The following is a 6,884-nucleotide window of genomic DNA, read 5'->3' on the forward strand; positions in this document are numbered from 1 at the left end:
TGGTGGCATTTCTCAGCAATTTGGCAAGTGTGCCCAAGCCCAGGATAACATCAATTAATTTAATAAGCCTGAATATCATCTTTGCAAAACAAAGTGATCTGTTTAATAGAAGTCCATGACACTGCGCTGGGAAGGACGGTGCTCAGACCACTTTAGCTGCTCAAGCGTATTGCTACTTTACCTCTGCCTGTGACTTTTGTCCCCAGTTTAATACCACTGTTTTTATGACTCTGCAGTAACCAGTGGAATCAATTAATTTAGGAAATGTTCCAGATAATGAGGACTTTGTCCTGCAGCAAAAAGGTCTCCAATGAAGAGTGAAATGTTAGAGGCTCGGAGTATGAAGCAATTAGCAGATTTTTGATAATTGGTGAGAAGGGAAAGGAGAAAAACAAAAGTGAAAGAAGGCGAAATACTTTATTATTGCATCATCTCAGCATCCCTATGAATACTAAGGCTGCATTCCCTGTAAAAATGTCTCGGATTCTCTTCCCTATCATTTTCTTAAAATCAAATCATTACGTCAATTTTTTTGGTGCAGAATGTTCTGGAAGAGCTAGAGTGAATGTGATTCAGGACATTCCCAAGACCAAGTCTAACAAAGATGCATTTTTATGTATTTATTTATTTATTTGGTGTCTGAGACACTTCATCTGCCTCATACCACAAAAACTGGAAATCTAGCGTTTATGTCTCTTGACATTTTTATGGGTCTTGGTGTTTACCAGACAAAAAGCCATCTCCAAGTCATCCCTTGAAAGTCCATGCTGACTGGATGTGCTCCATCTCCGTGCAGCTGCTGGGCTTTCTCCAGGTGGTGGCCAAGCATGCTCCACCTGCAAGTCGTTGCAGTCATCACTATGGGATAGGGCACTGAGCTGGGAGCGAAGCGGTGTTTCTCTCAGCAGTGTGGTTATCACCATGCTGGAGCTGAAGCAACAAGGCAGAAGAAGTGGATGTGAAAGCCAGTCATGGCAGGAAAAGGGTAAATCTGTTTGAAGAACCTGTTGTGACTGGAGCTGGAATATCTGGGGGAGGAGGGAGAGATGGTGTGACTGGGGTGGAGGAGGGAGGATGGAGAGCTTCGTTTTCTGAGTGCGAACGGAGCGTAGGATTAAACCGCCAAGGCTTCAGGGGCTAGGAGTAGCTGTTGGGCAAAAAAATAAGGTAGGGAGTAGTGCCTGGGAAAAATAGGGTAGAAGATAACATGGACAGAAAAAGATAAAAAGCTCCTGCTGGCATATGTTGCTCAGCAGAGTTTGTTAGGAAACTCAGTCATCTTGAGTCTCTCATCTCATCAGCTGCCAGCATGTGGGTTTGACAAGTGAGCCCCCAAGACAGTCCAGCAGCACAGTGACCTCTTACTATAGCCACCCTTACCCTGATCAGCTGGAGAGAGCACAGTGACCAAGACTTTCTCTGCCAGTCCCTGCAAGAGGTCCCAGTGGCGGATTTAACTTACACACTTTTGAACTTGTGGATGTCCGTATCATGGCATCCTTGCTAGGCTGAGTTTGTTTTCAAACCAATCAACCATGATCCTAAAAAAGAGCTGTAATCTGTGCCAAAAAGTCTCTAAAATCAAGAAATCAGGACTTAGGGAAGGCTGGAATTAAAACAGTTTATGAAAATTTAATTTGTTTTTCTATGGCATGTACTATTTTTTGGAAAATGGACCTTGAAAAGACCTTAAGGAGCCATCTGGGCATTCCAGCCCATCTCCTTGTCCCAAGGCAGGACCAATTATTCCAAGACCATTTTTGACAAATGTTTCTCTAATCTTCTCTTGCGAGACAGATGTTAATGGCATGATCACATACATTTTCTTAATGGGATCCTGGCTCAGTGCATAAAATAAGCCAGGACTGTGCTGCGGAGGAGACTGGGAACACAGCTGGAGAAAGGACAGGCTTGTGGCTCAGCTTGCTGACTGCTGCCCTGGAGAACTGCCTCTGCTTCAGAGTTCCTGGGTGGTCATTTAAGTCAGACTTCTCCCAGGTGGTCAGTAATTGTGTTTTCTCTGTTTTCTGGGTGCTCGGCTTGAAAATATTGCCTCCGATTTAATTGCTGCTGCTTGGTGCCCTGTCTTGGTTCAGTGCTAGTGCTTTAATTTTACCACCTCCATCATACAAACAGCCCAGCCCACATTGCATCGGTTGCCATAGACCGGGAAATCCAACTGAAATTCTTATGTGCCCTGCTCAGCACTGGCTGTCACAAGTCACTCATCTCCCACTTCTCGTCTGACCTTGCCCTGAGTGCTCCGTCAGCCTCCATCTGCCCACACTTTGCTTATTCCACTGAAAGCACATGTGCCAAGTCTCAGTCATGAACGACGATCCCCAGTTCTTGTGTTTTGTTTAAGTACAGTTCATCTGACTCTTTCATTGAGTTTACATTTCTCCATAGCCATCCTCGTCCTCAGAGGCTTATGTACCCTCTACAAGTAATTATATTAATAATGCCTGGAATTACCTCAAGGAAAAATCAGGCTTAACAAAATTTGTAAGAGCTGACAGCACATAGTGCCCCAGGAACTGCTGTAGTGGATCACAGGATCACTGAGGCTGGAGGTGGCCTCCAGAGATCACCTGGTCCACACCCTCTTGTTCAAGCAGTGTCAACTACAGCAGGGTGCCCAGCACCATGACCAGTTGGGTTTTGAATATTTCCAGGGCTGGAGACCCCACAACCTCTCTGGCCAATTTGTTCCTGTCTTTGGCCACCCTCATGGTAAAAAAAGCATTTTCTTGTGTTCAGGCAGAGTTTCATGTGTTTTAATTTGTACCCACTGCTTATTGGGCACCACTAAGAAGAGCTTGGCTTTGCTTCCTCTTCTTTGTTCCCTCCCACCAGATACTTATAGATAAGATCCTTCCTGAGCCTTCCCTTCTCCAGGCTGAGCAGTCCCAGCTCTCGCGGTCTTTCCTCACTAGAGAGGTGCTCCACTCCCTTCATGATCTTTGTGGCTGTTCATTGGCCTTGCCCCAGTAAGCCCATGTCTTCCACTGGGGGGACACGGTGCTCCAGGTGTGGCCTCCCCAGAGCTGAGTAGTGGGGAAGGATCATCTCCCTCAACCTGCTGGCAGTGCTTTGCCTAACACTGCCCAGGATGTCGCTGGCCTTCTTTGCCACGAGGGAACACTGCTAGCTCATGACCAGATTGATGACCATGAGAACATCCAGGTCCTTCTCTGCAGAGCTTTCTTCCAGGCTGTTGGTACCCAGCATGTACTGGTGCATGGGACTGCTCCTCCTCAGGTCCAGGCAGGACTATGCACTTCCCTTTGTTGAACTTCATGAGATTCCTCTCTGCCCAGTTCCTCAGCCTGTTGAGTTCCCTCTGAATAGCAACACATACCTCTGGTGTACTTGCCACTCCTCACAGCTTTGTATAATGTACAAACTTGCCAAAGGTGTACTCTGCCCCATCATTCAGGTCATTACTGAAGATGTTAAACAGTAAAAGAACTAATACTGACCCCCATGATACGCCACTAATGACTGGCCTCCAGCTGGACTTTGTGCCACTTATCACGATGCTTTGGGTCTGGACATTCAGCTAGTTTTTGATCTACCTCGCTGTCCACTAATCTAGCCTATACTTCATTGGCTTGTCTATAGAGGTGTTACAGGAGACAGTGTAAAAAGGCTTATTAAACCTGAGGTAGATGACATGCACCATTCTCCAACGATCCACCAAGCCAGTCATCTCCTTGTAGAAGGCTCTCAGGTGGATTAAGCCCGATTTCACCTTTGTAACTCCATGATGACTACTTCCAATCACCTTCTGCTCTTCGTGTGACTGGAAAAGGCTTCCGTGATGTGGTGCTCCAACACCTTTTCATGAACGGAGATGAGGCAGGCCGGCCTGTAGTTCCCCAGATCCTCCTTCTCGTCCTTCCTGAAGATAGGAGTGACATTTGCTTGCCTCCAGGCCTCAGGAACTTCTCCTGATCACCATTATCTTTCAAAGAGTGGCCTTGCAATTACATTAGCCAGCTAACTCTGCACTTGTGGGGCCGATCTCTGAGGCCTGGGATTTCTAAAGAACAGTGTAACCAGTAAAGACTTCTTCTTGGGTCACCATCCCCTGCTTCCACCTTCTGTGCACCTCCTTTTTATGTCAGAATTTAGTCAGGGGCTCCTTGTTTGCCCACACAGCCCTCCTGCCACCCTTGCTTGATTTCCTTCTTGTCAACATGAATCACTCATGAGCATGGAGGAGGGGATCCTTGAACATTAAATAGCTCAGGCCCCGGTTTGTAGTCCAATATCTTGTTCCTGATCATGGTCAGGGCAAGGTGTTTCAGAGTCTTTAGCAAACCTTTCCATACTGGAAGGTGGGTATTTATCCATCTCTATAGAATTAGAAGGTTGAGTTCAAACAGCAGATTTCACATCACCTACCAAAGCAAAAACAACAACAACAACAGCAACAAAAAGGTTTTAGCATTACCTCCTTCGGAGGTCAGTATTATCCAGGCAGTTGCCCAGATTGTACCAGCTTCTCTGCATCAGTGGTATCTTGCACCAGTGATTCCAAAGCCTTGTTAGAAAAATAGCTATCTTCCTGTCATCTTATGGGTGGATTCACACCCCAGGGCCCCCGCACAAGGCAAGTGTTTTTAGGGTCCTTCCATACACGTGGAGAAAAGAGAAGCTCCTCCAGGTGAAGTTCCAGGGCAACCCCACTTGTGAACTTGGATCATTTTCTGGAGGCATCTCTCACCTTCCAGTGACTAGGAAAAAAATCTCCCAACATGCACAACTTCTTAATTTAAAAAGACTTCCTTCTCCTGCTTTTAAAAGTGCCATCTCTCCCATCAATTGCATTGTCCCTTTGCACCTGTACCATGAGGCAATGAGAAAGTCCCTGTGAACTCGGCATGGCATCATCAGCTTGATATGGCTTGAATCCAGTCCAATTAAAAATAAATAAACGTAGCACTTCCCTTATGTCAGTTGTCCTGAAATGACTCCTTTATAAGAAGGCGTTGTTAATCTTACCAGCTTTTTTTTTTTTCTGCTTGTAGGCTTCTTTCTCAGGGCTCATTTGGAGTGACTGCCGCTCCAATCGCGCTAACCTTGTCTGAGCTCAGCCATTTCCTTTCTGTGTCCTCATGTGCCTGCTCAGTGCTGCCTGTTGAGTCCTGCTTTGCTGCTGCTGCTGGTTTGCAGCCTCTCACAGAGTCCAAGATGAGTGCTAATCCAAGGACTGCAGAGCAGCCTGCCAGCGATAGCGTTGGGCGAGATCAGGAGATAAGCATTGCTGACCACTAGCAAAACAATGGCCTGTACGCTTGTGCTGTTAAATACACTAAACAAACACGGAGGGGAAAAAAATAGGTTGCTTGTAACAATCACAGTCACAAAATGTTCAGGAGGAAATGAGATTCTGATTTTTTTTTATTATTATTATATATACATATTTTTTTAAGGATTGCAATTGTTTCCATGGATTTCTAAGGCTTTTTGGTGCTTTCATGCTACTGATTTCTTGTCTGCAGCCAGCTAGATCTTGCTGCCTGATCCTGAACCCTTTCTCGTAGAAAGGTTTTTTAATTATGTCTGACACGCTGAAGCAAAAGTAATACGAGTTGTTAGTTTGATCAAATTAGGAGGTGTGCTCTGTTGTGCAGAGCGTTAAAGATTTTGCCATGCCAAGCGGTCAACAGGGAATTAGGGGAAATAGGCATTTTTTTATGGCAAACATCCAGGACTCATGCTTTAAAGGCACAGTAGTGAGTCTCTTCCATCCCGATTGCAGTGCCTACTTTTAAGCTTTGTGTTTGCAGACCCCTTCCCTTTAGCCCGTGCACATATCTGGTAAGTTTTCACATTCAGCAACTCAGTTTCAATGCCACACTTTTCCAGATGTTTTAGAGGTCTGGGAGGGAAGTCTCCTTTTAAAAACAGCTGTCTCTCCATCTCAGGGCCATGGCAGCTGCCATCACCAGCTGTACAACGCAATATGCAGCAACAATTAGTAACCGTTTGCAAGCCAAATATGAAGGAAGTAGTGTGTGATGGTGATTAGCGAGCAGCCAGGGACAGGGATCATTAAATTAATTAGATTGCTTGGCAAAAACTCAGTGAGCAAAATGAAAATACTGTTACACTTTTGGCCATTTCGTAATTACCTACGCATTGTCTCACGGGTTCCGCTTACTTTCCATTCCGTCAACTCTTAAAATAGGACAAAACAGAGGAGAATCACCACCGTAAATTCCGGGCTGCGAACTAAAGACCTCAGACCCCAGGTAACAACACAGCAGGCCCACTTCCGCGGCTGAGGTATGACCAAGTTCTTATAGCCCTTCTCAAACATTTTGCTAGATGTTGAATATTGCTATGCTCAAAGCATACTGCAAAGCAGTCGTCCCTCTGCAGACACGAGTGCATCATACGTCCCACAGACTGCCTCGTGGATATCAAGCGTGGCTGTAACCCACCAAGAGCCATCGTCTCCTTTCTCCCCCAGGGAGACCCGTGCCCATGCAGTTATTTTCAGCTAGAGTAAGAGCAGATGCTACGGCAAGGCTGGATGAGCATTTCATTGCAGCCATGGATGGTGATCTCAGCCTGCAGGGAGCCCTTGCAGCGAGGCCAGCATCCCAGGCAGGCTGTGCCAGGCGCGACATGGCTTTCTTCGCTTCTTTCACGATGCAGACATCTATTCCCAAAGGCCCTTTTTCTCCTTTTGTTGGCACCTTGCACTGTAAGCGGTGCTTAATTTCTGAAAACTCTTTCAGTAGGGACAAGTGAATCCCCTTCCTGTGTTTGTGAGAAGGCACAGCAAGTCACATTACATCGGTGCAACATCCCCCAGCTGTTTGAAGGGGGAAGTGGAGAAAAATCTCCTTTGTTGGCTGCTGGGCCTG

At 46.1% G+C, this 6,884-nt stretch overlaps 1 long non-coding RNA gene across 1 annotated transcript; it reads right to left on the reverse strand.

Annotated features, from left to right (window-relative positions):
* Positions 1 to 608: 608 nt before the first annotated feature.
* Positions 609 to 6,372, reverse strand: LOC118160233. Its single transcript, XR_004747370.1, has 2 exons — positions 5,011 to 6,372; positions 609 to 1,028 (listed from the first exon to the last, which is right to left on the reverse strand). It is a non-coding gene; the product is annotated as an uncharacterized LOC118160233 (long non-coding RNA).
* Between the last annotated feature and the right edge of the window lie 512 nt (positions 6,373 to 6,884).

This window comes from Oxyura jamaicensis, chromosome 1, assembly GCF_011077185.1.
Source record: "Oxyura jamaicensis isolate SHBP4307 breed ruddy duck chromosome 1, BPBGC_Ojam_1.0, whole genome shotgun sequence".
Lineage (NCBI taxonomy): Eukaryota > Metazoa > Chordata > Aves > Anseriformes > Anatidae > Oxyura > Oxyura jamaicensis.